Here is a 7,912-nt window from a genome sequence, read left to right as displayed (position 1 = left end):
AGTCTTTAGTCTTGCTTTTTTATTATCAGCATATGTTCAGACATACATACAGTAAACAAATGCACATTTCAACTCATTGGTGGTGCTACCTGAAAGGCAGACCTGTCACCCGCTTAAACACAGCACGCGTCTGTCTTCTTTTCACTGAAACTCTGCATCACGATCAGTGTTTTCTCTAGGGTTTTTTTCAGCCACGGGGGAAGGACAAACAGCAACCCCCCCCCCCCCCCCCCCACACACACACACACACACACACACACCCCCAAGTCTTATAGATACGACTGTTCATGTTTGCCTTTTGTGTCTTCATTTTACAGCTTCTGACATTTATCTGTAGACATTAATATAAAAAATAGGCAACATGAGAAACCTCCTCACTTCTGAGGTGCATTTTATTTGCACATTAAAATCCAAAAAGAACCTTTCCTCATTCGCTTAAAAGGACTAGTTCGCATCACTTAATTAGCTTTACTAATCTCAGCACCTCCAGTCACCCCCATCCTTTCTTTTCCAAAACCACTTTTTCAGACTGAAAACTGAAAAATAATTTAATCAGTCTGTATAGGACAGAGCTGCAGGCTGCAGGTCAGTTTAGTCTAAGTTTGTACCTGATGTTCTCAACATTGGACAAGTAGGCAGTAATAAAATAGAGCTTCCAGTTACTTTCTATAAATTGAGCTAATGTTAAGTTACATAGCAGCTATGTAGCTGCTGTAGAAGCTTTCCTGCTCAGCTGCACAGTCTGAAGGGGAGGGGAGATGTTAGCTAACTTAGCTCTAACCGGCTTCACTTTTCCAGCAGGAGGGAAACAACAGACTTTTCTTGGTCTTGAGAAGCTAACACACTGTAACAGACACCGTACATTTACTGCCAGAATAGAGGAAACGAGGTGTGTGAGTCACTATTTCCTGTGAGCTATAACTATTAATAGTAACGTTTTTAATTTTAAATTAAATTTACATAGGAAAGTTTTCAATTCGAGTTTAATTTCATGAAAAATTCCCCCCAAAAATGATTGTTGTAGTTGTTACAATACTGCACCACCATTACATTTTTCCTGTCGCGCATACCCTAGAGGCAGCTCACACACCCCTGGGTTGCACGCACCACACTTTGGGAATCGCTGACCTAGATCCAAAGAGGTCATCGTTTAGGAATATGATTTTGTTCTGAACAACTCACATAAATTAATAGTATGTCAAGGACCATGATTGTTTACAGCAATTTAATGCAAAGCATGCGTTTACTTAATAAAAAGTAATTATCTTATCGAGAACCATTGTGCTGGAAAAGCCACATGTGACCACGTGGTGGCACTTAAGGAAAAGTCAGGTTATTTGAATGGAAATAATGCCCACGCCAAATGTCATGGCAAACACATCTAAACGTTTTTGAGAAATTATATTATTGCATATCATGGCGTTGTTGTCTATTTTTTTTTAAAGAGGCATACATTTTTTTTAATGAATTTTGGTTTATTTTAAATTTTTGTTGGATTAAAAAAACAGTGGCTGGAGCTAGACTTCAGGAAAAAGGCTGTTGAAGACAGCTGAGACAAACCTATGATGGGAACTGGCTAGTGATGACAAGTTGATCTCATTGCTTGTTTTCCATGTTTATTGTATTTTTCCTTCCCTTTGACTCTCATTTTAAAGTTGTTAACTTTAGCTGCTGAAATTAGCGTGGATCAGGGAGCGGAAGGTACAGCGGAGGTACATTCATTGAAAATGTTCAACGTGCTTACCCTGATAGATTGACTGACCCAGATATCCTGGTTAGAGAGTAGTTTGTTGAACATGTGCATGATGTATCATTGCGGGGGGAGTTGAAGAGTATTGTAATACAACGCCCCTCCATTTCTTTCTTAGCCCTGTGACAGGAAGCCATTAGGTGGGTGGAGGAGAGTGAGGGACCCCTTAGGCAAACTCGAGCTGGACTTCATCACTGTGGGGTTGATGTGAATATAAAAAGGGGCCTGTCATGCAGTGGGGGCTGGAAACAAATCAGAGCTCTTTGTTTTGCAAGAACAATTTAACAAACAACAGTTGCAAATTGAAATCATTGTAAAGAGTCTATCTAAAATGGAATCTGTACTCAATCAGTCTGCTTCTCATTCCCGTAACCCCAATTATCAGTTTTTTCCAGAAGGCTTGCCCATCTGCCTCCGTTGCTGGAAGCCTGGACATGTCCTCCGCCAGTGTCGCCAGGCGCTAGGCAACGAGCCTCCAGTGTGCCCAGTGTCCAGCCGGAATCAAACCCTACCCCAGCTGCCATGGGACCCTCAGGTACGAGCTCTGTGGAAAAGTGAAATGGTGGTAATGAGACTAGTAGTGAAAGTCATTTTGGGCAGATCCCCACATTCCAGGTTTGGAATGTTGCATCCAGTTGGGGGGAGCAGAACAACAGCTGAGTTTTGAGGGAGGGAGGTGACTAGGTGGCTGTAATCAGCGCACAGACTGCAAGAGGTCCCCCTGTTACCATCTCTGACACCATTGCAGCTTTAAACTGGCCAGGGCTTTCACCTGCAGAAGAAAAACAGGCAAATGAGTAATTGGAGAGGTATAATCATGTCTTTGCTAAGCATGAGGGAGATCTAGGGTGCACAGATGAGATTGTACATGAGATACTACTTCTTGATGAGGCCCCAGTCTGTCAAAGATATAGGCGAATACCTCCTACACAGTGGCAGGCGGTGAAAGATCACATTCAGCAGCTCCTTGATAGTAAAGTGATTAGGGAGAGCAGCAGCCCTTTCGCGTCAACGATTGTCTTGGTGCGGAAGAAGACAGGAGGATGTGTGTTGACTATCGGCTACTCAATGCTAAAATGAGGAAGGATGCTTATCCATTACCCTACATCGAAAAGTCTTTGGATGCCCTTTCTGGTGCTCAGTGGTTGTCTACACTTGACCTGGCAAGTGGCTATAATCAAGTCCCTTTAGCTGAAGGAGACAAAGCTAAGAGAGCCTTTTGTACGCTATTTGGCCTCTTTGAATTTGAGAGAATGCCTTTTGCCTTATGCAATGTTCCTGGGACCTTTCAGAGGCTCATGGAAAGGATATTTGGTGATCAGAGCTTCCATTCAGTCCTCCTATATTTGGATGATGTCATTGTCTTTTCCTCTTCCATTGAGCAGCATTTGCAAAGGCTGGAGGTGGTTCTTAGCCGTTTTCTGCAGAAGGGTCTGAATGCCAAACTAAGCAAATGTCATTTCTTTAGGAAGGAGGTACAGTACCTTGGGCACCATGTTACCAGTGAAGGAGTGGCAACTGGTCCGGAGAAGATCTCCTCTGTGGAGAACTGGAGGCGACCCCGGGATGTCACAGCAGTCCGATCATTCCTTGGCTTCTGCAGTTATTACCGCCGCTTTGTAAAGGTTTTCGCACAGTTAGCTGCCCCCTTGCACCAACTTGTGCCTGAGGTCATCAAAGTAGCCAAACAAAGCAGAACAATGCCAGCTACAGTCCCACCCAGTATGTGGACTGAGAAGTGTGAGCAAAGCTACAGTGACCTTAAGGAGATGCTCATAAGTGCACCCATCTTAGCTTTTGCTGATTTCACCAAGCTGTTTGTCTTAGAAGTAAATGCTAGTCATCAGGGGTTAGGGGCACTCCTTTCAGAAGACCAGCAGGGTAAGTTAAAGCCAGTTGCCTATGCCAGCCGTTCATTGCAAGGTTCTGAGCATGACATGGAGAATTATTCATAGTTTTCACAGGTTTTCACATTTCAAGGAAAATGCTTCCTTGGAGGGCAAAAAAAACGTTATTTTCTGCTGCCTACGAACCAGGAAATAAGTGATACACTGTAACTATGAGTTTGTTACATTGGAGTTGCCAAAATGCCATATGGTAGTTGTGCTTTCGTACACACTAATCCAGGAAAAGACCAGCCTCGGCTGTGTTAGGTGAGAGATTCCCTAAGGTAAACGTAAACATACTGCAGTCGAGCGGCGGCAGGGACCTGGCGTTTTTTTTATGGTAGTAATGCGGCAGCGAATGCTGTGACATGGATCTGAAGTGCCCAACACTTGCAGTTTGTGTTTCTTTTTCTTAAGTTGTGAGGTGATGCAAATAAAATTCTAAAATTTCTTTTGTGGCATCTCTACGGGTGAGTCGCGCTGTGAGCCGATATGTTGGTCTGTTGTTTTGCCCTCCAGGTCACCGCGCATGTCACATGACTGAAAACTATGAATAACTCTATGAAACTAGAGTTCTCAGCACTGAAGTGGGCAAGATCAGAGAAATTTAGGGAATATTTGCTAGGCAGCAAGTGCACAGTGTACACTGATAATAATCCCCTAAGTCACTTTCAGAACCTCAAACTAGGCGCAACCACACAACGATGGGCAGCCCAACTAGCGGCCTTTAACTTCAATGTGCATTATTGAGCAGTGAAGAATAATGGTAATGCTGATTCTCTCTGCCGCCAGTACAGTGACCAGGCAGAACATGAGGAGCCTGGCCAGCAGACCAGGAGCACTCCAGTCACTTACAATGACCCTGAGGGATGTGAGTTGGTTACACAACAGCAAATTGGAGTCTTTCTGAGTCAATCAGTGGCTGAACTGTCAACTCTGCAGAGCGCTGATCCAACTCTAAAGGTTTTTCTTTCTTTCTGGAGGATGGGAAAGCCACAGAGGATGTCCAGCATCTACTTCGGCAGTGGGATCGCAACCTGGAAAAAGACGGCCTTCTGTACAGATGTGCCACTGCTCCTCATAGTGAGTCATACACTCAACTGCTTCTGCCCATGTGCCTTCATCAAGAACTTTTAAACAGCCTTCACGACCAGCATGGACACCAGGTTATGTGGTGGACCACCGATCTGGCGAGACAAAGATGTTACTGGACAGGGATGGGAGCAGAAATAGAAAAGTACTGTCAAAACTGCCACCATTGTGTACTGTCCAAGGCTGTCCAACCCAAGCTAAAGACCTACCAGGGTGCTCTTCTTTCCATTCAGCCACTGGAGATACTTGCCATTGACTTCACCCTGATTGAACATGTAACAGACTGAAGAGAGAATGTGTTGGTCATGACTGATGTCTTTTCTAAATACACACAGGCCGTGCCAACCAAGGACCAAAGTGCTGTTACAGTAGCGAAGATCCTGGTTGACAGCTGTTTCAACCGGTTTGGGGGGCCTAAAAGGATGCACTCTGATCAGGGGAGAAATTTTGACCATGGTCCTTGTGGATGGTATGGACCACACCATACCATCCACAAGGAAATGGCCAATGTGAGAGATTTAACAGCACACTTCATGACCTGCTCCGATCTCTCCCCCCTCAAAAGGAGCGTGTGTGGCCAAAGTACATCTCTCAGCATGTGTGGTCTGGGCATATAACACCTCCACGCATCGCTCTACTTGTCATTCCACTTATTTCTTAATGTTCGGGGTTACACCCCATCTCTCGGTGGACTTGCAGATGCCGCTGAAACAACAACCAGCTCTTGTGATGAGTGGATTTGGCAGCACCAGGTAGCATGAAATCTCACCCAAAGAAACCTAGAAGAGGCAGCAGAGTTTCGCCAGCAACACCATAACCAACATGCTCGCGACCTTGGCTTCAGAGAAGGACAGTCGGTCCACTTGAAGGATCATCACAGTCCAGGTCGTTGCAAGATCCAGGACATTTGGTCACCAGTCCTTTATCAAATGGTTAGAGTGCCAACAGAACCTGGTGGGCCGTATACCATCAAACTAGCTGATGGCACTGGCATTGTGAGACAGGTGAATAGGACTGAGATAAGGGCAGCACAGCTCGAAACTCTGCCATCCGCACCAGTGGTGCCTACGCTACTCATACCATCTAACCCTCAAGAGAGTAACCCTTACAGTAGAAAAGATGAAGGCATAGTTAGGTAGGGAATTGCTCCCTCAGCCGGCTGCCACAACCCTGCAGGATGTTCAAGAGCTTGACCCCAACAGAGTATGGGGCCCCCCAAAGACTGGATAGTGGGGCTCTTGAGGATGACGCCGCCATACTTCATGGCAGGCAGGAGACGTCAGACCTTTGACGTACCACCCAGGCTACTGCTGTGAAGAATCCGAACCCACACAACCTGCCAAGGTCCACAGTGGCAATTAACAATATGGTGGTGGAAAGGGCTACTGCTCCCCTGAGGCCTGAGATAGTTAGTAATTCCCAGTTTAAGCCATGGTTGTGAGTGAGTTGAGCGTCGGGGAAACACCATTTTTTTGGGGGGTGGATGTGGTAATGTAGGTGATTGGTACACATGCATAGTCACATGAGTGCACATGCATGGTCACATGACAAGGTCATATGACCTGCAGCTAATCAGGAAGTGATAGAAGGTTTGCTAGTCTCAGTGGAGAGTCTTTTGCTTTCCACTGAGCACATCTTGCGGGGTGCACTCTCCCTCTCGTGAGTATCCCATCCTCCATGGAGGGAACTGGAGAAGAATGATGGTAATGCCTATCAGTGTTGCAAGCTGTATGGAATGGTTTCAGCTAATGCTATTCTATTGTGGCCACAAATCAGCTGCTGTGGATGTAGGGATCCGGAGATACTGGTAAACGATATACATGTGTCTGTCTGTGTATTTTAATGAGTTTTAGCCCTGTGTTATATATAATGTTTTGTTTATAATGTTTCTCCCTCCCTCTTGCTGCATTACTGTGCTACAGGACTTTGTGTAACCTCGCAAAGTAGGTTTATATTTTATTCTTCTGTTAATTATGTGTAAGGCAATATAATTTTGGAACCTGCAACTAATGTCGTTTGTTTGTTTGTTTAAAGGCGGACCAGGTCAGCCAGTGTTTTCTATTGTTGTTTTATCTTTTTGTTTCTTTTGTTAATTTGTTTTCTAGTCCCTTTTAAGATGTCTGTTGCTCGGTCGAGTGCTCCACTGTGATTGGAATTGATGTTCTGTACCGGGCATCTACTGGGGGTCATATTTTGGATGGTGGTTTAAATACAGCTTGACTGTACAAAGCTGGGTCCGTGTCGGCACACTGCCTCCCTTTCAGTGGTGAGACTGCACTGAGTGACATTCTGTAGTGCCGTGTATACTCAAATTTGACATTGCATGCTATTTTGTAATGAATAGTCTAGATGCTAAGTGTGTAGTGAATAGTTTAGATGTTAAGCGTATAGTGACATAGAAATTTACATTTTACATTTATTCATTTAGCGGAGTGCATGTACTTCTTGGTGTTGGGTCTGCTGTCTCCCACAGTTGCTGATCGGGGTGGTGTTTACGAGCCGACCTGACCTTCGTACCCTGAGGAGAGTAACACTGTTTTTCCCAACCAATTTATTATCAGGCTAATTTTACTTATCCCGTTGGTATTTTAATTGGGATTTTAACAATATATTTTGTAATAAAATGTACTTACTCTTGTACAACGTATACCTCTTTGTAATTGTTCCTGTTCAGGGTAAATCAGAGTTCACGACACACAACCTTATATATCCAGGGTTTTAAAGGGTTCCTCCTGCCCTTACCAGGAGGTGGCGTTGTCAGGTCCAAAAGGGTATCCTTTCTACTCTATTAGGCATCACATATGGGACATGTTTGTTTGATGCGATCCCTAAAGTCTCCACTAGTGTATCACAAGTAAATTAATTTGTTTTGTTATAGTTACTGTGATGCTGAGAGATAGTCAAGTGGTAAACTACCACGTCTCTGGAATCTCCTTTGCATGGTCCTACCAGGGTTTTTGTGCCTGTGTCTAATTGAGCCTAGCTCAAACTCACACAGTTAAATAAATACTGAAGGACATTTTCACACAAAACAATTGCTAGCACATCAACTCCCCTGGTATGGTAACACACTACAACAGGGCAGAGGGAAAGAAAGAAGTGAACAAAAGGGCAGTTTATACATAGAGTATGAGCCTACTCCCTAAACCAGGACAGATACCCTGCAAACAAATGAGCTGGAGTT

The 7,912-nt window shown here is 44.5% G+C and overlaps 1 long non-coding RNA gene across 1 annotated transcript; it reads left to right on the top strand.

The window, feature by feature from the left end:
- Nucleotides 1-6,209: 6,209 nt before the first annotated feature.
- Nucleotides 6,210-7,375, top strand: LOC119903721. Its single transcript, XR_005444556.1, has 4 exons — nucleotides 6,210-6,535; nucleotides 6,651-6,671; nucleotides 6,834-6,994; nucleotides 7,202-7,375. It is a non-coding gene; the product is annotated as an uncharacterized LOC119903721 (long non-coding RNA).
- The last annotated feature ends 537 nt before the right edge of the window (nucleotides 7,376-7,912 follow it).

This window comes from Micropterus salmoides, unplaced genomic scaffold, assembly GCF_014851395.1.
Source record: "Micropterus salmoides isolate LMB-PRFRI ecotype aquatic unplaced genomic scaffold, ASM1485139v1 Ms_hic_scaffold_15, whole genome shotgun sequence".
Taxonomy (NCBI): domain Eukaryota; kingdom Metazoa; phylum Chordata; class Actinopteri; order Centrarchiformes; family Centrarchidae; genus Micropterus; species Micropterus salmoides.
The sequence above is the reverse complement of the archived record's forward strand: the minus strand, read 5'-3'. Positions and strand labels throughout refer to the sequence as shown.